Source organism: Cyanistes caeruleus, chromosome 3 (genome assembly GCF_971803275.1).
Source record: "Cyanistes caeruleus chromosome 3, bCyaCae1.hap1.1, whole genome shotgun sequence".
Taxonomy (NCBI): Eukaryota; Metazoa; Chordata; class Aves; order Passeriformes; family Paridae; genus Cyanistes; species Cyanistes caeruleus.
This window is the reverse complement of record NC_141703.1, coordinates 28175794-28199893: the sequence shown is the minus strand read 5'-3', so window position 1 is coordinate 28199893 and position 24100 is coordinate 28175794. Positions and strand designations below refer to the sequence as shown.

At 37.3% G+C, this 24100-nt stretch overlaps 1 protein-coding gene across 5 annotated transcripts in view; it reads left to right on the top strand.

Annotated features, from left to right (window-relative positions):
- The window catches only part of NCK2 (NCK adaptor protein 2), a 120436-nt gene that overhangs the window by 760 nt on the left and 95576 nt on the right, over window positions 1-24100 (top strand). The window contains exon 1 of one of the 5 annotated variants that reach the window (XM_086880331.1): window positions 42-299. The exons of the other annotated variants lie outside the window; for them this stretch is intronic. The gene's annotated coding sequence lies outside the window, so the exon portion shown is untranslated. Of the gene's footprint in view, window positions 1-41; window positions 300-24100 lie in introns of those variants that run through there. 5 annotated transcript variants of the gene reach the window in all.

Sequence of the window (24100 nt, the reverse complement as noted above, 5' to 3'; positions counted from 1 at the left end):
GCGGTGTATCCGGCGGCCGCGGGGCAGCGCCGGGGGAAGGCGGGCAGCGCCTCCCGGCCGGAGCGCGGCGCAACCCCAAAGTTTCCCGGGCGGGAGCGGCAGCGCCGCCGCCCCACACGGGGACCGACGGGCGGGCGGGCACACCGGGCTGCGGCGGGGACATGGCCCTTGGCCCGGCCGGTTCGTTTTTCTTTCCGTCACCGGCTTTCGACTTCGGTCGGGCTGAGGCCGGGGGTTTTCTCGAGGAGCGCGGTGTGCTGTGGCCTCGGTCGATGCCAGTGTAGGTAAAGGACGTAAAGGTAAAATTACATCTCATGTTCTGAATGTTCAGTGAAGCGCATCCCTGCGTGTTTTCGGAAGAAAATTACTGAAGTTTTTAAGTCTTCTCGCCCTGTTTTTAATTAAAAATGTGCCCAGGCTAACAGCTACCCCTTGCTGGCGGGGTAGGCACTTTGGCCTATCTCAGATCAGGTTGTCATATCGCGATTCAGGTTTGTACTTCAGGTTTGTAATTCAGGTCTGACCTGCAGCTGGCTGATCATGAGGGCTCTCGGCTCTAGTTCCTATGTCAATACCTTCCACTGTTTTTTAACTGTGAATGTGGTCCTCTGAGTGGATCAGGGTTATTCCGTGAATTCTATGTAGTATTTCACTTGGAACTGTCATGTTTTTGTAAAACAAAGAGAAACCTTTTGTTATTTTAAAAGTTGAATGGTGACTGAAAGTCGGCACGAATTTAAAGCATTCTTCAGCTCGAACAGTGTTTCTTCCCATGAAGCCTTTTTGTTTCTGAGGAACATACTGCTGCTGTTCTAGCAGCTCAACGTGGGAGAATTAGACTTCTTTTTCATGAAATGCGGTAGCGGCCTTTGTAAAAACAAATTTTCATGGCTTAACCACGCGTGGTTTGTATCATTGGGAGTTTGGACTGGTAACTTAATATGGAGGAATTTGAAAGGACTCACTGGATAGGAGATTATGAAGAATTTCTGTTTGAAAATACTTATTTTTCTGTTGCTTTTTAGGAATCTGAAGCAGTACTACATAGATGATGTTAATAGTACTGTGTTTTCATTTTTAGGATTATAATTTCTGATGTAATGTTGTTGCTTCTCTGACATATTGATCCTACAACTCTGGAAATTAAAAGCCTCTGTCTCACCCAAGTGTGTTTAAGAAGTTAAGCAGATCGCTTTGTCTTTGTAACTGACTTTCTTCTTGTGACTTTGACAGAAGATGTCACTTTTGGGAACAGTGAACAAATGTAACAATAGAAGGCACCTGTACCATGAAGAGCAAGGCTGTAATTAGCAAATATTTTTATATAGGCCATGAAACAGATACAGATTCATTATAATGTTAGCTCTTATTGCTGTTATTCTGTCATTGCAGTATTTGCCTCCTACTTCTACCGGATTACATTTCCAATTGCTTTTGTGAAAAAAAAATAATACACAAAATCTCTTTTACTGTATTTTCTAAAAACTAACAGCAGAGTTAGCCCTTGATAGTCTGGATGATCCTTTTTATTATATCCTGGGTACTGAACATATGGTAAATATTCAGAACTTCAGCCTTTGCCTTGTTGCCGTACAGAAACTCCCCTGCCGTACTTATCTCCCCTTCCTCTCTTTTTTTTTATCCTGTTTTCCTTGGTAGCTGTCTGAAAGCTTAAGGTTTTCTCTTCCATGTCACCTCACATATTCTGTTAGCTAAAGAAGATGCACGAGGTCAGGGGTGTTTGCTGTTTTTCCAGCCTTTGTTTTTTTTCTGCCTTGTGTTGCTGTTGGTATGTTAATCCTTTGCAGCGCTCATGGCTTTCCCGGGTAGAAACTGTAACAGTAGCAGCTCGAAAAGTGATACCCAAATGGCTCTGTTTGTTGGTCGTGGTCTTGAGCAGCAGCAAAACTACTCAGAGTATCTGCATTTTTCATGCTCCTTGAGCATAAAAGCTGCTTCCAAACTCATGGAGACAGGTGCTGTATCAATTTACTTGCTGCAGGTTTGAAATCAAACCCAAGACATCTTTGAATGTAAAGCGTATGTTCTAGAAAAATATTTTCTGTTTGTATTTGATGGACTGATGGTTTCTAAGCTGTGGGTATTCCCAAAGCCCACTCCCACTGTGTTTTGAGGAAGGAGGATTGCTGATGTGGATTTATTAGAGGAGTTTGAAGGAGTTTTTAGATAGCTGAAAACTGAAACCAGATGATGCTGTGTTTCTGTCAGCCCGGGGTGAGGTGCTGGGTGCTTGTCGCTGGACACCCTGCTCCCCCAAAGTAGGTCATCTGGAGAGGCAGAGAGTTGAGGCACTCTGCAGGAGAGCTGCTTTCTGCTTCTCATGAAATAATAAATATAAAGGTAGTGTGCTTTGTCCTTGTATTTACTAAGTATACAGAAATGTTGAACAACAATTAGTTTCCAGGGAGTGAAAATGAGGAATTCTTACTAGTTCCTGAAGAGAATGATGTTTAGAGAGCTGGGATGGTGCTTTGTAATGTGGGAAACAGCATTGTTGTGTCGTCCTGACGTGAAGAAGTGTGGCCTGCACTAATCATTTCACCTGTGTACCATTGTCCAGTCTTTCCTACATGAGATACTGGTACCCTTTTTGAGAAATGACTTTTCTGTTTGTTTTGCTTTTCAGATTTATGCATGTTGGCCCAGGAATCCAAAAGTTGTTTCTGTTTTAAGTAGTTCCAATTTAATTTTTTTCCTGCAAATTAATTAGGCCCATTAGTTTTCTCATAATAATGTAGTCAATGGTGTTCTGCCCAATTAAACTGTTGCTCTGTTCAGTAGTGGGTAATTCTTCCAAATGCTAAGTTTTTGTTGTTTTGGTTGGGTTTTTCTTGTTGTTTTTTTTGTTTGTTTGTTTTAGTAATCTTTTTTCCCCATCATAAGACTTCTTAATTGCTTCATAAATGCTAATGACATGAGTAAGTTGAAAGTGCATTGAAATATGAAATACGTATTTTTATATTCAATTAAATATATGTGACACAACAAATCAATTTGTTTCTTACTATTAATGGAGTGAGTTCATATTTTAAACTCATAAATAATAATTTTGCTGTGAGCTGGCCCGACAGTGTACATTTTTAAGCTTTCTTAGAGTATTGCAAATTTTAAGAATTCAGAAGCAGAGGAATAAATCTTGATAAGAGAATAGCAACCCATTGCATTTTAAATTACTGCAACTATAGACAAAACCCTGGTGTCAGTAAAGTTTTAGAAGTACTCATGCTATGAAAAACATTTTTTAGAGTGGAAGCTCAGGCTGGTATAGCTTGTATTTTTTCACAGCTGCAGAAATGAACTTTGTGGCATAGAGACTGGAGGTTTACTATACTGGTTTTGATCCTTATCTCGTTAGCCAGTACTAACATGGTGACATGTAACTACTGTTGATTATTTGGTGGAGCAGACAGTGTAGTAAACATGGGACACTTGGAAGATCCCCAAGTTCTCAAAAGTGCTGCTTCTCTCTTCCAATCATGACAAAATACAGGTGCAAAATAAAATGCTATATGGGTGTGTTTTTACCTTACCCAGTTTTCCTAAACTCATATCAATTACTGTATGCAGAGTACACACAACCATAGAAACAGACCTGAAAATGGGTAGTGAGATGTACCACAGATAGAATATAGCAGAAATTTTACTAGACAAAAAAAGGTAGTTATAGTATGTTTAAAGAATCAGATGTACCTGTCTTAGGCAACCTCCTTTTTATAATCTTCATTTAAATTAATTAAATGAAATAAAAACTTTGTTTCAAATAAGGTAAAATCAGAAAAAGAAATATTGTTAGGTAGCCTGTTGTGTTTCAGCAGTTGTGCTGTTTTAATAGGTGAGGCATCAATAACCAAAAATAAATGAGCACACCTCCAGTTTATTGCCTATTTGATAGAAACACAGGTTTTAGCCTTCTAAACTGTTTGAAGTTTCTACGTTCCAGAAATGATCAGAGTATTTATGAAGGCCTTAATAAAGAGAAGTGTCACGAGTGTGAAAGCAGGTACTGAAGTTTATGGAGAAGCTAGAGGCTGTGGATGCTCTTCCTGATGCAGTCCTCTGAGTCTGGGTCACGTCCCCTTACACTGTGAGAAGCTGCTTTTAGCTGAGTGCTGTCTCTTGCCTGTCTTTCCCTGTGGGTTACGCTGGATCAGCTCTGTGCAAATACAGAGGAGCCATCAGAGCCTGCAGGAGAACAGGAAGAGGAATAACAAAAGGCAGGTACTTTTTGCTTGTGCTGGGGTGGGATTATTGGTTCTTCTAGCAGTGCATCATTTAAAAAGTATTTTTAAGAAAGTAAAATACTAATAAAAAAGAAAAGAAAGTAAAAGCAAGCTCTTGAAAAAATATTTGGCGATTTCACTTTGGATTTAACTATATTGCTCTTATTTATATTACTTTCAAAAAGTCATTGAACACTGTCTGATAACCTTTCCTTCAAAGTAGGATTAGATCCTTGCAAAGATGGGAAGGTTTAGAAAGGACTGATGGTATCCATTAAACATATATGGATACTATAAATGAAACATAGTAGGATTTTCTAACTCATCCTTGTCAAATTTAAGTTGGCTAAAATAATGCTTTTTGTATATCAATTAAGTATTAGTTAACTACACAGTAAAATAAAACATGTCACTCCTTCAGTCCCTTCATAGGTTTGTGAGAGAAGAGGAATACTTTGTCCTGTTAAAACTTACTCTGCATATGCAGAGTTAAACTGGTGTATTCCTGTAAATTTTTTAGAGCATTCTCGACTAATAAACATTTCAAGGAAAAGCAATAAATGAAGCCTCCTGTTTAGCAAAACCTGGCACTGATACCAAAGAAGAGTCCCAAGCATTGATCATACTGACCTCTTGGTTTTAATGCATTAAGAACACCCTCAGCATACCATGGCTCATGGCTGCAAGGTTTTTCCTTGCTGTTTTACAATAGCATCACACTTACTTTCTCCCACATCCATTGTGCTTTGGACTTGGCTCCCAGTGCTGTCCTGGGCCACTGCTGCTTCAGGGGAGCTGACTTCTTAGTTGACATCCTAATGATGTTTTGGATGATGACAAGGAAAGTATTTTTCAACCTTTTAATGCAGAAGGAGAGATACGTGGCTCTATGATATGCTCTCGGGCTGAATTTTGATAGCTGTCATGACAACAAATGACACGTTCATTTCCCTGAATGGATGGTGTCCTTCCAGACACACACAGAGTGTTATCGAATTTGACAGGTCTTGAATGATGGCATGTCAAGCATTCTGGATTCCACCACAGGAGACTTGGGCTGCTGCAAATGCACACTGCCACCTGGCTTAGCAAAACTTACTTTTTCTTGGGTTTGAGTTCAGAGTTTTTTAGTTTGTTTTTACAAGTGTCCTTTGAGTTTTCATTTTAAATAGATTTAATATTGGTTAAAAATTTAGTTGGTAATTTTAGATTGAAAATTTGTTTGCTAAATAGTGGAAGAGAAAAAAGGTAGTTGGACTTCATCCAGTCACTTTAAAGATGCATGTGTTTTAAATGCCTTCAGTATTTTTAGTACAAATTTCAGGAAAACCAGAAGGATAGGTTTTGGGTATTTGTTAGGTTGGAAACGAGCACTCTGTTCACTGATTTTTTTCATTTTTTGTTTGTGCTGTCAGTCGGTGATGGCAGAAACACTCCACGATAGTTCAGCTGTAGAGGCCAGGAGCTGACACCTGTGTAGATGGGCTGCAAACAAGCAGTCAGTGGCACAGATGGCTTATTTGCTTTATTTATAAGCTTGGCTGTTGTTTATTTGTTAGGTTGCAATCTGAGTTGCCCAGGTGTTTCTGGTTTAACTGAACTGAAGAAGTCCTGTAAGTTAGGTAAAACCCTATAAATGCTGGTTTTTGTGTGTTTTGTATAGGAGTGTTAAGCTGGATTATGGTCTGTCAGTATCTAGTGCTCTGATAACGGACTCAAATGACCTGCAAACAGCAGTTTTTCATGCATGGTGGTATATTTATTTATAGTTATGAATTACTTTTGTTAGCAGTACTGTCTTGTTGTACCTGTAATATAAGTGAAATGATAACTGCTACCATATAGGCCCTGGGAAGAAGGTACTATGTTTATATCTTTAACTGATCCTTCCTACCAGAACTTGGAATTCTGTGTGTGTAGCAACTTCGGAAACTTAAGTTAAGAACATAGCATTTTTCCTAGTGACTACTGAAATTTTGTAAAAGTCATTGCTATTTTTTCAGCTTTGTGGTTTTAATTAAGAATGTTTTTGTTCCAGTCATAAAAGAAGTTGGTTATGGTATATCTTGTTTAATTGTGCTTTCCTTTAATCATTGCATGCAAAAAATGTAGGTGACATTTATAGGTATAAAGATGGGTATTTTTACATCAAAAAAAAGAGTGAAGCCATTTGGAGTATAAACATCCTGAGCTTTACTTTTCCGTCTGTCAGAAAAAAAGATTAAAAGAAAAATTGATGATCAATCTTCTTCCTTTACATTTTCAGGTCTGTAAGCAGTCTTTCTGCTAGTGCTGCAGGGATAATATAGAAATAATTGTATTGTGGACTATTCATAAATTCACACTGTTTTGAATTGCATTTAATTCAAATAGAGAAAGAAATTAATGCTAATATCCCAAATAATTAATGCTATAATAAAGGATCTGCCTTCTACTTGACACTAAATGACTTATGTTCTGTTACATCAAAAGACCTAAATCATTTTGAGCATTCAATATTAAAATTCTAGTTCATGAATATTAGAAATTTAATCAGATATCTCAGTAAGGACTGTGTGGATTGTATTGAGTTTAAACACTGGTAATCACAAAGGTTGTGTTTAGCACAAGTATCAAAATATGACACATCATTTTTTATGAGCTTTGAGGCTCTTTAGGGATGCATGGGGAATCATAATGAACTGAAATGTTATAGACTTTCTATGGAAGAGAACTGTTAAAGTGTGGGTAATGTGGTTACTGTGACAATGTGTGTCTTCCTCTGTTAGTCTTGTCTTATAATACTCTTGATTGTATTCCTTTAGGATCTTTTCTGGTTTTGCTGACAGGAGATTCTGGATATTTATTCAGGTATTTCTTTCACCTTTCTGGAAGACGCAATGTCAAAGCTTTGCCAAAGTTTCATTCTTTGTTTTGTATCCCAACTTCTCCCTGCATTGCTGTGGCCCTTTGAATATGCAAGCATGTGCTTAGTGGTCCTATTGCAGTGAACGTCTCTAATTTACAAAACATGAAGCTGAGCCGTATGTACATCTTTTCCAAGATAAGAACCACTGTTATATTGCAGGTCAATTGTTTTTTAGTTATGCATTCTTTAGTTGTCACAGCATGTATATTGAATTTTGGAACTTCTGCTGTAGTGTCACACAGCCAGCTTATTTTTAGAGACAGACTTTATACCTATACATTGTATACGACATTACTTTTCCAGCAGTCCCATAAAGTCAGTGTGGCTCCCAGTAGTTTAGGATTGCTTAATGAGCAGTAATACTGAGCTTTTATAGAACAGGTGTGGATCAGACAGTGCTTGATATAATGCCTGCTTAAGCTGATGAAAAGAAAGTTAGTCCCTCAGGGGGGAGACAAGGAATTGGTTAGTTTGGTGTTTTATTTAAAAACATGGAAACCTAGAATTTAAACCAGACAACCAAAATGAATTAAAACAGGAAAAAAAAAAAAAAAAGGGAAAATGGGAAAACTACAATGTGATACAAGAAAGGCTCTTAAATCCATTGAAGGTTGTAATTCCTGTTTTGGAGGAACCAGGGTTTGAAAATAAGTATATTAATGCTGATCATGGAAATTCATCACTTGTAAAATGCTTTGTCCCCCTTGTTTTAACTGTCTTAGATTGTTTAATGGTGCAGCTAGACCTGATTTCAGTGCTCTGTTATAAAGATGTTTTCAGCTTACCCTTGTGATTTGTCTGTTCTTTTCTTTGATTTTTTTTTCCTTCTTTCCAGATAGATAATTTTATTGGTTAAGTAGCTGGTCATTTGGATTCTTTTGAGTTAATGTAAGTGATATACTTGTGGTTAAAAAATGATACTATACATAACTGCAATCTGAATTAATGGCCATTGACATACTCTCCTGCAGCAATGGCATACATACCATTACTGAGTGTACATAGCATTTGAAGCAGCTTGGTATTTAGTAGATTATACTGTGCTTGCCAAGCAGGTAGTAAAATTTCAAATGCTTCATTCTTCAAAAGTAGCAATCCTGAATCTGATGTCAGTGAGTCATGGATGCAGGTGAGTCAAGGTGGAGTTGTGCTAGAGAGGAGATCATTTTTCCAGTGCCACTCCCTGGTCAGCTCTGCCTGCCTGTTGCCCACCTGACTGGTAGCAGCCCTTGGCTCTTTTTCCTGTGCCATTTTCCTGCCACAGGAAAAATGTGAGGGATGTGTCTAGTTTGCAGGATGTCATGCCTGATGTTAAGCAGCTGGATTTCAGTGGATTTTAAAATTGTTGATACTTTTGTTCTAAAATTGTGGCACTTAGTAGATATGAAGGGGACACCGACAAAACCCAACTACAATCAAAACTCCAAACCTCAATAGTAATACTTGCACCTGGTATCAATGTAATTTGTAGTTTTGGCAGTTGTGTATCTTTAGATTTTCTTAGGGAAGTATTTCATTTTATGAATCTGTAAATACTTCAAGAAAAACTTGGATTTAGTTGGTGTATACCTTGATTTTTTTGCTACTTAAACTGATGGTGATCACCTGTGTCTTTGCTTTGTTAATCTTTTCCCTCCTCCTTTTCCATTGCACAGTATTTTGTAGATAATTAGGACTGGAAATAGCCTTGATTGTGAGTAGACATGTTTTTGGGTTGTCTGTAATCCATTCATATGGCAGAAATATTTAAGCAAAGGAAATAAAATATTATCTACAACTAGAAAAAAATGTAATCTGTCTAGTGTGATTACACACATTTGGGAATGAGAAAGATTTGGCTGGAACATTGCAATTGTGTGATGTGTGGAAGTAGAGTTGTTGAGGTTTCTGAAATGAGAATACACTTGAACCCTTGCTTGCAAGATTTCTGTATAATTGTTTTTAACTTCCTTCTATGAATATATTCTAGAATTATGTTAAGGTACTGCGGTGGGCTCCCACATAGGTCAACTAATACATATCTTTCCTTAAATAAGAAGAACTATTTTTACATTGAGAAGTGTAATAAATAAATAAATGTTTTGCATTGTTTTTCTAGAATTTTCAGTGGTATTGATTTGAAGTACTGTAAATTTATGGAAGGCTAAAATGACCGTGTGTAACTGTTTTACGGAGAAATCTGTTTTCCTGCAGCTGCTGTGTGTGACCGATCATCATGTGTTGTCTTGCATCACGTAGCCCTTTGCTCTAATACCTCTTTCAAAGCATCCAAATCTGCCTCCTTACCCCATCTCCCTTCTGTTCCCTTTGCAGTACGGGGTAGCACCAGTCAATGCCTCAGAAATCCACATCCTCTGGTTAATGCACTCTTTCCAAGCAGCGCAGGGGCTGTCAGGTAGCTGAATGGCATCCAGCCGCTGTGTTATGAAGCCCTTTGTCTAACGATCTGCTATTAAAGTTCCCGTGGAGGCTATTACTCATGTATTCTTCATGCCGGAAGAGTCTTTCCATTAATTTAACAGCTGTGAATAGGATTTGGATGAAGATGTTTTTGTTAGTGTTTTGTTGGCTCTCTATTCTAGCTAAATATGTCTTTGCACACAGTCACAGAAATGAGGTTGTTTGCTTGTATCTGCTCAGGGGAGGAGAAAGTGTAAGGTGCTTTGCAGGTTATTCTGTTGAATATCATGTTCTCATTTTCTACCTTCGTATGTATATGCTTGCAACTTGGTATTTGGGAATGATTAATTAAATCTGAACTTAATGTGGTCCAAACTGGGGTAGGTTTACCAGTATGAACTGGCTTTGGGCTAAGATGAATTGTAGAAAATTAACACTGTACTTTCCTTCACATGTATAACCTCCTCCTCCTGCTTGTCCACTCTTTATAGTGTGGGAGAGCTGCATAGAGAGAACTATGCAGTGAGATTCAGCACTGAATCCCAGTGTCATAGGGTGTTGGGGGAATGATGGAAGCAGTATTATTTCAGTTTTTTCTGTTTTCCAGTAGCTGGATTTTCTCTTTTTTGTAATATTTCTTCAGAACATTGCTGTTCTGAAAAGTCTCTGTTGTTCTGTACTGAAATGAAATGTAGCCTGGGGTTTTCAGCTTGTAGATGTGCTGTAATATACTTACTGACAGTTGCTGATTCTGAGGATTTTATATGCAACACTGATCTGAAACTTATAAATTTTAAGGGCAGGTAAAGGAAAGAGTTGGAAAATAGAAATCTTGAGTTCAGGAAGAGTTGAACAAAGGATATATGATTAACAGTTAGTAGCCTTAAATGTATATGTACATTAAAAAAAGTTTAATGTGGGCATACTTCCAAGATTGTTTTCTAAAGCAGTTGTTTTGTGCTTATCAGCTTTTGCTGCAAAGTGGACGTAATGCAGGTTGCTGAGTCATTGACCCTTGTAACTAACAATTTGTATATCTTCACCTTGTTTAGCTTCATACTAAGAAGCAGTAGAAATGTGATTTTTATATAAAAATCTAGGTGGATATACTTATTCACAAAGGAAAGACTTCAATTTTTCTCCTGTATGTCTAATTTTTTATCATTATGTATGGACTTACAGAATGTGCTCAGCTGAGATTGATCACTGGTGTGTGAAATGACCAAATTATAACAATGGAGGGTTTTCTGAGGTGGGTAATATATTTTCATATGTAGCTTCCAGCAATGACTTTAATACACTGAAGGCCACACTTTCAATGCTTCTGTTATTGAAATGTAGTGCTCTGATCGTTTTTCTGCTGAACTTCAATTTAGAACTTCATCTGGAAAACATCCAAGGAAAAAACATCAAAGTAAAAATAATAATTGTCTTGGAATGCAGGAGGATCTTTAAGTATAGAATTAAAATAGGGAACAAGAGCTTGAAAAAGAGCACTGGACACCTTAAAGGCTAAATCTGTAAGTTAGAAAGGAAAAGACTGGCATGTACCTTGATGTTGTAATAGTTTGCTAACCTTGCATATGGGAAGTAAACTTCTGCATTCTCACTGTTTATAACTTCGTTTCCCATCTTGAATCATTTGGCTTTGGCTTTACTTAAAGGATTGTTACCACTTTACTGATGGAGCCTTGAGAAGTATATTACCACTTGTAGAACTCTGAATTGGTCCTCTTCTGCATTTCAAAGCCACCAGGTGAACTCTTCCAAATATTTAATCAACTGAGTTATGATACTCAAGCAGCTTATGAATGTGTTTAGTTAACTTTTCTGAGGTTTAGATTTTTGACTTTGTAAAGGGAAGCACATATGGGAAGAAGAAAATGGTGACTGAAGTAAATGGATACACAGTTGAGAACTGGTTCTGGCTCTTTGGCTTTTTAGGTGTTCCAGTATGAGAACGATTTCTGTAGTTCTTCTGTCAGTGTAGTAATAGCTGTGGGAGGATGGTGGTGTGCATGTGGTTTCAAACAGCTTTTTTATTTTCTACAACAATTAAAAGTACTGTAAAAGTTGAATTTCACACTGCGTTTATTGGAAGAATGATCTGTATTATCCTGGATCACTTTTATGAATCATGCTGAAGTCATTCAGATTTTCCTTTCTTTACAGTAGGTCTGGACCTGTCAAATACAGGTTTTGGTGGTTCTTGAATTTTCTGGCAGCATCAGCAGATGGTTTCAATGCCATCTGCAAAATACATGGAAAATTCTGTGAAGTGCAGATTTTCTAGGGTTTTGTTTGGTTTTACTGTGTGCTGCAGTGAATATTAAAATGTTCAGGAAGTTTAGCATACTTTGTCTGCTGGGCACAGTAAAATTTTGCTGTAGCATGTGGAGGCCGCTTTTCATCCCAACCACAAGCTCAATGTACCTGAAAAACCCAGTTATTGGCTGTGGAGTGTGTTGGGGAGAGACATACGGTCTTTCAGTTTAAATCTTAGCAGACATGGGGATTTTCTTCACCTCTTGTATTATAGAGAACTCTTTAGCTTGCTTTAGTTTCTACATTGTCTTTTCAGCTCAGCCCACGCATTTTTCTTGCTTTTCTAGGAACAGCTTCCCTAGATGGCAACACCAGTGGCTGGTAGCTCTGTGCTAGTTATGCCTGGGGAAAAAGCCCTGGCTTTCTCAAAGCCCTCTGCCTCTAGCAGCAATGAGCAGATACGGAGTTAGATGTGAGTGCCAGCTTTGTGCTTGTCTTGTCTCTTCATGGCTGAAACCCTCATCAGCTGGAGCATCTGGATGGATCCTGGTCTGGGATGAACCTGATGGATTAGTTTAGTGAGAGAGTGTCTGTGCTATGTTGCGTGTCCCAGCTGATGCTGCCATTGGTTGTTTTAGGTGCTTGCAAATACCAGGTATGGTAGAAATGCTCTTGATTTTCTTCTTTATTTGTAGGTAAGTTGCAGTAGATCTGGATTGGACTCTGATGATAAAATCATCTGTGTTTCCTTGCCATTTTTTTCCAAGTCACCTCTGCATACTTAAATATAATAAATAAATAGCACACATACACTTTCTCCAAAACAGGTATTTCTTTGAAATATGCAAATAGGAAATTTGTTACAGATTATATGATCCATGGCTCTGGAGAAAGATGATTTCCTTGATTTCTGTGTGTGGTTAAAAACATAGTATCACCCCTAAAGCACATCTTGTCAACAGAGTTACTACTCCCTGTTAAATTTCATATTTGGGGTAAAAAGATGTGTGTTAGGATAATGTATTTTCAAGATGCCATATGAGGTTTAAAGAGAGGAACTGTGTGTGCCTGGGAAAAGGTGAATGCTTCTCTGTTTCTCTGTGTCTGCAATTCCATCCTTGAAAGAAAAAAGCAAGGAGGAAAACCACTGTGGTCACGTAGTGTTATTTGATTTCAGCTTGCTAGTCTGAGTTTTCTTTCTCAGAAAAGAAAGATCATTTAATCACACATTGCAAATAGTAGAAATTAGACACATTAGAAATTAGAAATGATAGTAGAAGGATGAATTAGTTGATTTCTACCTACAGCACGGGATTCGCTCATTTTGGCAACAGCAAGGTGTTTAGTTCAGCTCTGCCAATTTTTTTGGAATCTCACTCTTAATTTGCTGAGCTTGGAGACTGTGTGATTATTTCAGCCAGCAGGAGAGCCTTATTTCTTTTGTCAGATTTTTATTTTTTTTAAAATCTGTTTGCTAATTCTTTTGGGTTTTGTTTGACAGGTTTTTAGTTTTTTTGAATGTTACTTCATCATGTGCACCATTAAACATTTTATGCAGGAATGAGAAGTAATTATTTCTTCTTTAGTTGGTTCACACTGGAATAGCCATAAAACCCTTGATCCTGATTCTCCACTGTTCTGCAACTTGTAAATCATTTACTTTGTGCTCCAAGTGCAACGTGTTTATATAAATCTACTATTGATGTTGATGTATCATTTCTACTTCAGTCTCACTTAAGGCAAGTGTAAATAACTTTACGGAGTTGCAAAACAGTAGGGAAATAAGCCTCCACAATCTAAGGCATCAGATTTATTTTCTGGGGCAAATGAAGAGATTCTTTGAAGCCTGATCAAAGTCCAGGCTCTCCAGTTGTGCGTAGTATAAAGCTGGTGGCGTTTGAGCAAAATTAGTTGGCTTCAGGAGTTTTGTTTTGTTTTTTTATTTTTTTTTATTGGGGATTTATATCTCTGGAATCCATATTCAACATATTTCTGGAAATGACAAGTGTACTGCCATATGGCATACCAGATTTCAAGCCACTCTGAGGTGCATGTGTGAATTTTAGAGTGCCTGGAAGAAATGAATGAAAACCACATTCTCAATTTTATCTATTGCTGAGCTCTGTAGGCAGAAAAACGGGAAGGCTTTGAAGTAAATTCTGCTGGAGGGATTGTGCATATTTCTGAGCCACCATCCTAATGCAGCAAGGTGTAGATGTAATTTATGTTTCAAAATATGCACTAATTTCAGCAGGGCTGTTGGTTTATGTGCTGCTCTGCTATTCTGGGAGATGGTAAGAAATGCTGAACATCTTTTTGCTACGGGCAACTGTTACCATTTTCAATTCTTCATTTCCAACCCTTTTTGTGCCTAAACCTCTCTTTCAGACTTTAATGCCTGAACTTAATTCTTAAGTATGGTTGAACTGTTATTTCTCTATATACTCTGCTTCCTTAAAACGTTCTGTATTGATTATACTTTGAGTAGATTTCTTACGCTTTTGTTGGTTAGTAAAAGCTGAGGAAGCATTACTGAAGGTATTTGTACCGGGGTTATTTTTCATTCTGGAAACTTTGTGTAAACTTTTTAAATGCAGAAAAGATGTTTGGGGAAGTTGTGTCAGGTTTTGGTTATAAAAAGCATCTCCTCCTTGCAGAGGGCAAGCTATTAAGGTAGTTCCTTAAGTTCAGTTGAGTGATCAGCTTACAGAATTCTGTGTATTTTCTTTAGAATCAAAGAAAGACAATCTCTTTTGAAGGTTTTTTTTTTATGTAGAAGGGGGAAGAAAATGTACTTTTGAGATAACTAATTTGAGTGATTAATATTTTGCCACAATAGTTTCTTAGCTGGTAGAATTTGGTAAAATTAATTCTTTCTTCCTCTAACAGCAGGAGAGGAATGTTATGCTACGAAATCCTTTCCCCCAAATTTTTCTTTTAAAAATGTACCTTGATACAGTAATTGTTCATGACCACTTACAATGCACAGCCTCAAGCTCTTTGATTTGTGTGAAACCCTAAGGCTTTTCATAAGATTCTGAGTTTCCTCCATGTTAGGTCATCTCCATGATTCAGTTTAACTTGCTGTGTGCCAGTTAATTGCTATTTCTGACCTTGAATGAAAGAGTACATTGTTTCAAAAAGATGACAGCAAAGGAATGGTCTTGCAGTGATGTAAAGCAGCAGTTTTACAGGTGCTTATAATTACCAACATTTCTGATGTTTTCACACACATGATGGAAAAATGTTTTCCTTCTTCCTAGAAAACACTGATTTGTTAGGTGTGTGGTATTTAATAAATCAGCTTGCTGAGGTTGGATATCCTGATGAACTGAGAAGCAGGAAGCTGTGGTTCTTGTTGGTGGCAGCAGGAGGGCCAGGAGCTGCCTTTACCTGTGTGTGCGTGCAATCCTCCTCTGGCCCTGGGGACAGCTCTCCCTGGTAGGAGTCACTGTCAGGAGCCTGAACAGACACAGAGTAGGGGGTTCCTAATGCTGAGAGCATGTCCTCTTGGTGGGCAGTGGGCAACTAGGGGAAAATCATGGAGTTTTCAAGGAAGAGAAAATTATATCCCTTATTTCTTTTTGAATGTTTTTTGGTTTTGTTTTTTATTCTGCTTGGTGTGATATGCTTTCAAATTATCTTCCTCTTTCTGTCATGATGGATTTTTTTTTTTAATAATTTAAACAAACTTTTTTTTAATACAAAATCTTCATATCTGTATTCCACTTAAAGACTTCTGGAGTACAGAGAACCCCACAATAGTAAGAAGTCATTATTCTTTGCTTTTGAAATTCTGTGAAACCATATGTAGCACCAAGTATGTATTCAATGAAAAACTTTTGTTTGAAATAAAGAATTTGGAATTTCTGAAATGCAGTTTCTGTGTGTTTTGGCAGGAATAAAATAAAATACATTTTAGAGTTTATAACCTTACCTGTTACACGCACAAACCAATTTGAAACCTAAGGTTTTGTGTCAGAATGGCAATTCACTTCTCAAATTGCCATCCATATAGAAACTGGTTTTGGAATCGTTTAAGAGGAGTATTAGTACTCTGCAAATTTGTTATTTAGTCCTCTTCATACATTTGTTTCAAAACTCTTCCTCCAACTGTTCTAGAAATTCTGTGTATATTCATATCTTTAGAGAAACCTAGGTAAAAAACCTAGGTAAGAAACTCTTGGAAAAAAATGTGTCTCTGACTTGGATCAGTATTAGCAACAAATATCTCCCTTCCTGTTCTGAAAGACTGACTTGAATTTGTTAGCATTTTGTTTTATCTTTCAGAATTAGAGTTTAAGCTGTCAAATACGAAACCCTAGGTAAACCTGAGCTCTTTTGGTGTAATAGTCATTGGAGGTGATACGTGTTTCCTTTATTGTGTATAAATGTTCTTAAATATTTAGTATTATATAAAAGTATTATCTCTGAAATTTCAGTGTATCAAAAACAGTGTTCTGAGGCCATTACCAGCCAACCCTTATTCTGTCTAATAGTTCTGAATACTGTAATATTCTTGGTGGTTGTTTGTCATCAGTTGAAGTTAAAAACCAAGCTCTGCATAGGTCTTCTGTGTATTTTTCCTTCCCTGTCTGTGAAGGGAATTGCTAATTGCTTAAAACCTTTCTGCATCTATTTCAATGCTCCTCTAACATTTTGGCTGTTTTTGTTTCTTTGTCTGCTTTTTCACTAGTTGACTTTCTCATGTGCGTTATCTTTACCAGCCACTTACAAAAACACTACATCTGCTATCCATGTTCTTGTTTTGAAAACACCAGCAAAGAGCAATTCTGAAAGAAAGTTGTGATTGCATGCCCATCCAAGCTTTATTGCTCGGTTAATATTGCAGGTAATGGCACTAAGGAAAATACAACAGCATGCGTTGGCAATCAAAATGTAGCCCTCCTAGATTTGTAATCTCGTTTATGTGTTGGTACTGTTTGGAGAAGCTCTGTAGACCTGAAGCAGAAGTCTTGCTGCCCTTAGGCCATCAATTTACACATGCTTCTGGTTCTACAAGTTTTCTTTGAAATCTTAGATGTGTGTGGTTGGCTTGTTTTGTTTTGGGTTGGGTTTTTTTAGTGAAGGATTGTTCATAACATTTGGTGGTAATTGGCCTGAGTCTTATCATTCGAGCTGGCAGGGTGGAAATCCTGCCCTGCTGAGAATCACAGAAATTGTGCGATTCTGATTCTTGAGGACACCATGATCTCATACCATTTTCTGATAAAGCTTTTGTATAGGTACACAAGATGTCATTCAAAGTTTATGGATGTGTGTGTATTAGGCTAATGGTTTAGTCTTTAATTTGACATAAATTTGACTGATTAACATGTGCCAATAACTTTCCAAAGCTGGTGCTTAAGTTGGGATTATCTACTCTTCTGCTCACCAGTGTAAGTTGTCTTGAAGTAGCAGTCTTCCTGCCTCTCTGCTCTAGGGAGACCACTGATAGGAAAGAGAAGTTTTTTGCCTGTGGGGACACTGAAAGGCTGGACAAAGAAACAGTACCACCCTCCTTTGAGGTGATTCTTTTTTCAAGCTTTATTCAAACAGGAGGTGTTTTTGCCCTGTGACAGCTTGGAGTTTGGTTCTCAGACTCAAAGTGCTCATTTTGAAACTCCCATCAGGTTGTATTTTGCAGAAAAGGGGAGTCATGTTTCTGTGTTGAAGCCAGCTGGCTTTTTTTAGGAGCAAAGCTAAAACTGACTTCTGAAACACAAGCTAAGCAAAGTGTGTAACATTTAGCCTTGCAGTTTATAAGTGTGGCTCTCTCTACTTCAAAGTTTTGTTACATAGGTGCAGAAGCCCATGCTAGAACTTGTGGTTGGTATGTTGTCTGTAGGGCTGCACTTTTTTCTATCTTCGTTTTCCTTTTTATCTAACAAAGAAAGATAGTAATATATCTTTAATAAAAATAAATTGCCCTGAGCTGCTTTGCTTCAGGTATTTTTTGGTGAATATTGATTGACTCTTCTTGAGTGCATTAATGCCTGTCATCAGCAGGAAATGTAAGAATTCTGATTGAAGGAAGTTTGCACATGTAAAGTTACTACAAGCTGGTAAAATTCAAGGTAAAAATATTTTTTTTTGGCAAATGAATGGTGTACCCCATTTATGGTGTCAGAATCAGTACTAGATAATGCATCATGCTTTTTATCTCTGATATTGTTTTGTCATGGTAGGTTTATTTCTGATTCCTGCCTGAAGCATCACCAAAATTTTGAATCCTGTTCACACAGCATGCCTGTTTCCTGGGCTGGTTTGTTTTATTTTTTAAAATTTTTTTTTCGTTTGCCACCATATGTCAAATGCACTAAGAACGTGAAGCTTGTTGTTTCTTAAAGTACCTGGTGCTTCTAAAAATTCAATAGCTATAATTTGAGTACTTGATATGTTCACAGTCTGTAGGTAGGTTCAGGTTCTGAAAATACTTAATACTGCGAACTGCTACTTTATATTTGTCAGGAAGAAAGCAGCTGTGGCATTTGTGATATTGCTGATTTAAATGAAAGGTTGCTATAACAATTTTTTTTTTGAGAAAAATTGTGTGTATGCTTTAGCAATTAACAGTGAGTTTTTGAGACTGTTGCTCTTAGAATTCATGTCATAGACTTTGTGCTCTGAAGCATGTGGGATGCTTGTGCTCTTTTGCAGTTTGAGATGTTTAACTTCCCTAAAGAATCTGTTCTTCTTACAGGATCCATATTTGCCATCATAAGTCTACTGAAAAGAATGGTAAATTACAAAGAAAACCAATACAAATAAAATTGTGCAAAAAGGAGAGGAAATTGTTTTGCCTCCTTTGAAGTTAACCAGCATTTTCAAAATTATTTAAGTATACAAGTACTTACTTAGTGTTACCAGATCTTCATTAGCTTTAAAAAACTCAGAGATGATACTCTTAGCTTCATTTTTAGACAAAGATGTATGGAGCATGAAGCTAGTGTCTTCATAATTCTCTTAGCAAAGCTTCTGTTCCTGCATGTCAGTAAAGCCATTTTAAAGTGTGTTCAGAAAACGCCATGAAAATACTCCAGAAAAGCCCATGTGATTAAGTAATATGCATGGAAAAATGCCTTTGTCTTTTGTTACCTTTTGTCACAGAAAGGAATAAAAGCCCCACAAACCCCAACCTCATGTTATTGTCTTTTAATCTCCACTGAGAAAGCTGAGGCCCAGATCTTCCCATTCTAGTTGTGGAATTGGAGTACAAACCTTGAAATTACTTGATTACCTTCCCTTCCCTAGTCAGCATCCTCTCTCTCACAGTCTGGAATTTATCTGTTTCTTGGGTTGTCAGTAGGCATGTAAAGGACAAAATTTAATAAAACTATAACTAGAATTGTTTAAGGAAATTACTGAAATATTTAAAAGTCTGTTCTTGAAACTTTGAGCCTTTCTGTACTAGAAGCAAAGTTTGGCATGTGTGCTTGAAAGTCGACAGCATGTGTTTTCTTGGCTTTTGTTTTTTAGCAACAGATCATGTTGATGTCATGGCATAATGACATTTTGATTCCTAGCCTACATGAGGAAGATAATTTAGTCAGGTTAGCTGTTGAGAAAGAGCTATTCAGCAAGGCTCTTGTGTACCCTTCAGAGAGAGCTTTTACTGTTGTGACTGCCTGCTTCAAGTGAGGGATTTTTTGTTTTCTTTTGGTTTTTTGCTCCCAAAAGAAAGGACAGACCTGGACATCTATAAATGTTTTGGTTTGAGTAGTTGGATGAGCTTGGGAAATACTGTATGAAGAGAGGGACACATGATTATTATTCTATATCATAGATGAAGTGCTCTGAAGTAGTGAAGTGTTCAGAACTTCTGAAAGTTGTCTAAATTTACTTTGAAATATTTAGTAATGATAGTTTCTAAAATCCAGATAGGGTAAGAGCTTATTTTTAGAAAATTCATCTTTTCAGTACCCTTCAGATTGGTGAGGTTTTGTTTTGATCTCCCCTCCCTGTTCTCCAACATGAAGTCACCCTGTGTCAAAAGGTTCCTAACCCAGGAAATCTTTAAAAAACAACAAGACAGGCAAAATAAAATAACCCCTAACAAACAAGAAAATGGGAGCTGGAACACCACTGAAGTAAATACCAAATTCACCTAGTGGTTGTTGTCATGGCATACATACTTTTTGAGCACTGGGGCCAGGACAAACTTCTGTGCCACAAGCAGAAGGAACAGTTGTTTGAGAACTATGAAATAGCACCTGGCTTCTTCAAGGGATTCTTCAAGGAAGGAGGCATTTCCCAAGTCTTTCTGAAACGCCTGTCAGAGAAAGGGAACTCTGAATTTTCTTTCTTGTAAATGAAATTTTATTGAGCTGTGATTGCCATCTATGTCATACTATAAAGATGGTTGAAAAATGTGCTGATTCTCATTTCATTCAGTTTATTGTCATACCGTATGGGATTTAAATGAGACCTAATGGAGTAGTAATTGGATTTGATTGGATTTGCAGTGCCTGTGTGACATGAAGGAGGATTCATGGTACTATGCTCAGTCTGTTGTTGGAGAGCAAATGCAAAAATTAAATCTCATACAAAACTGGAAACAAATAGATTGATTGAATATATCCTTAAACCTAAAAAAAAAAAAAGGGGAAAGTTGAGGAAAATTGTAGCTGAAGAATTTCACTCTAGGCTTTGTCAAAATGCTTCTGACAGGCTCATTGACTGTATGATTCAGTTGGGAGATATTTTCAATTAACTGTGTATTTTCATATATATTAACTGTATATTTTCAGTATATTAATGATATATGCTATGTAAGTACAATAAAGTTATCATTAGTTTAGAAGTTCAGTTAAAATTACGGTGTCTGATATTCTCTGTTACGCTTTAACAGCAGAAAACATTGGTTACTGGTTGGAATTTGGTTCAAACCAGTAATATCCAAAATTGCTGCCTTGCAAAGAGATGTCTGTGACATACCTCTGAGAAAGGATTTTGAGACTAAGTGCCCTAAGAAAACAATAACTGGTTGTCATTGGCACTGCTTTTGGGTTAAGGCTATCTTGAGTTCTGGAGTGCAACCCTGCATTTGTGTATTAGGTGTTTCTTTGAATTTGTTTTTGAATTAGCTCTATATTCTAGAATGTACCAGATTTTGACCAAGGGAAAATCTTGTTTTCTGAGCATTGCTAATGACTGTATTCAGGAAAAAAACAATCAGAAAAAAAATTACCCACGTCTAATTGTGTGAATTTTGGTGTAAGAAGCACAGGCTCAGAATATGCAGTCCTAAATATAGTCACATTAATAATGAATGCTTTACTATCTCCTGAATTTTATGCCGTCTTGATACCAGAACACTTGCAATATATATAAAGTGAGTTATGTCCTCACCACTGAAAAAGTTCTGGACAGATCAGTATTAGAAACTTTGTCTAAACTAGTCTGCTATTTTTGATCATAATGCTTATATTTAAAGGTTTATTCATCTCCTCTTAATAGAGATAAGGCTTTCTAGGTAGAATGTATTTACTAACCATCATATATTGCTCCAGTTATTTGGCACATGCAGTTTTTTTCTTTAGTTTCATAGCAGTCTCTTGAATAGCTACATTTAAAAAACAGATAAACTTTTATTTTAATATGCCTCCACAGAAAGAAAATAAATCCTTATTTTTATTTTTTTGTTGAATTAAAATACTGTTTCCCTTTCTTCTTGATCCTTATCTATTTTAAAACAACAATTAAACAGAATCCTGTTGCAGGCTTAGTAAACTGAATTTGCCACATAATTAAGCAATAACACACACACTTCCAAAGAAAAAGGGAAATCAGCAGTTAAAATGGCTTAAGGAAAGCAGCAAGAAATCATACTCTTAAATTAAAATACCATTTGTCAATGAATACCATTTGTCAAAATGAGAGAGATTATTTTCTTTTATGTAGACTTCAGGTAAATTTTTTTGTGCCTCTGGGAATTTGGCATGTTATACTACTGCTGTTAATGTTTTGTTGGGAAAAATAAGTTTTGGAAAAACCAAAATGGTAATTGAGGATGAAGAGGTAAGGAGAAATCTTTGTAATTACTTGAGTCAATATGTCTTTGTTCAAAGAACTGGACCTGGAAGCTATTATCTTGGGGGGCAAATTTGGACAAGGTAATTGGCTTTGACCTTTTGCCAGATGTCTTAACAGTTCCTATTCCCCTCTCCCTTGCATCCAGATAAATGTCATGCCTTTAGGTTTTTGTTCCCTTGTTCTGGTTTCAAGAGTGGAGTTGCTTATGTAGCTAATCTGTGCTTAACATTATTTCCACTTCTAACCCCAGTAGGACTCTCTTTTGGGGTATTCAGACAGAATTGACATTATTGGATTTCTGCCCAGATACTGTATTTAGATAGCTTTGGAGATGTCATTAATTTGACAGCTGCCATAGGAAATCTTTGTTTTGACTAGTGTTACAGGGCCTGCAATGTTTCTATTGCATTTTCATTTGTAGTCTGCCACTGAATTGCTGTGATTAAAATGAGTAGAATAAGACACCATCACATGTGTACAAGACATGAAAGGGCAAAAATCAGTGCTAAAAACCTCACAAGGTAGGCTGTTGCCAAATTTTAGTTGGGTATGATGAGATCCTGGAATACCTAGTTTTCTTCCAAACACCAGTAACAGTAACAGCACAGCCTGGAGCTAGAGCTGTTGTGTGCTGAGGTGGAACCAAAGCTGCATTAACATTTATTTTCTTGCCAATCTAAAGCAAAGTTTCTGTGTGGTTCAGGCAAAAACTGCTTCAGCTGCTTTTCTGATGGTTAACTTGGAAGAAAAAACAGGTTTTTTGGGGAGCTGTGTTCTTGGGAAGTGGAGATCCTAGCAACTCAGTCATTAATTTCCAAAAGGAAACATGAATCTAAGGATCTTTGTCCCACATAGTGAAGGCGTAGGTTTTGGGGACTGCTGTTCCAACATGTTCAAAGACGATGGTCACTGTATCACCTACCAAGTCCTGTAAGTGGCAAAACAGCTTCAGAGTTCCATGTGTTTGTCTTCCAGTTCCCTTTGGCTCTTAGATGTGAACCTTTCATTTGGTGGTTTTGTACTTGAGATTTATGCAGGTTATTGCAACTTGTTGTTTTTCATCAGTTACATCATCAGGAGAGACTCAGAAAAACTTTACATCTGAAATATCAGTTTTTTGCCTTTGATATACAAATAGACTTTGACAAAAATATCTTACTCCTCCCAAAGAAGATAATTTTCATCAGAGCATTACTGAGTACTAACACCAAATATTATTTATGCCTATTCTGGTGTCAGTAAGGGATTCTGTGTTGAGTGATCTCCCACCTCAATTTTACTATTGCATTCTAGTTTAGTGTGTGTTTATATGAGTTCTTCAGCCCTGTGCTTTTTGGCATTGTAAATGAAATACTGAGTTTCAGTAAACAGTAGATCTCTGCTCTTCTTGATGGTGTTGTTTTAGAGAAGTTTCTTCAACTTGCTCCCTCAGCTGAAGTGATTATAGATTTCTTCACCTAAGGGCCAGGATGCCTGGACTTCTTTCTGCTGTCCTGTCCAAGTCAAGTGGCTCATTCATGCTGACAGTACTTCAGATGCACTTTGCCTTAACAGAATAGGGAAGAGCTTGTAAAATCTTCAGTATCAGATACTTCATTTGGACAGTAATGCCTAGAGCATCCTTACTCCTGGTGTCTGAGCATCTGGAGGAAGGGTAAAACCCAGACACCCTCAGCAAATGGGCTCAGGTGTGGGGAATGACAGCTGCAGCTGTCAGTGACAGCTTTTGCTGGGGAGTGCCCAAACCAGGCCTTGTTCAGTGTAAATTATCCACTTGCCACCTTGTAGTTTGAGTTATCAAGAAGTTTCTGACAGTGTTTTCCTTGAAGACATCAGTTACAATATGGTCTGTGCATTTCCTCTAATTTTCTGTATCTTCATGGTGGCTTCAGACACAAACACTGACCTTGAACTATGCCTCTAAAAATGACCATGGCCATATATTTTAGCACCAAGACAGTAGTGGCAATATTATTTTAAATTCAGACAGTGCTGTGTTGAATGTACACATAGGAAAAATTTTCTTCAGACTGAGAGTGAATAATTTACCAGAATACAAACTCTAATAAGGATTTCAGTCAGCCTTTAACTTTGAATTGCCAGAAGGCTAAGTCTGCCTTACTTGACTCTCTGTAGCCCCTGGTACAGTCCGTTTTCTGTTACATCTCACCCCAAAGCAAATCAAAACTGTAACTGTGAGATTTATTTGCTTATTTTAAATGTTAATCATTTTAGCCATGAGTGGTAACCA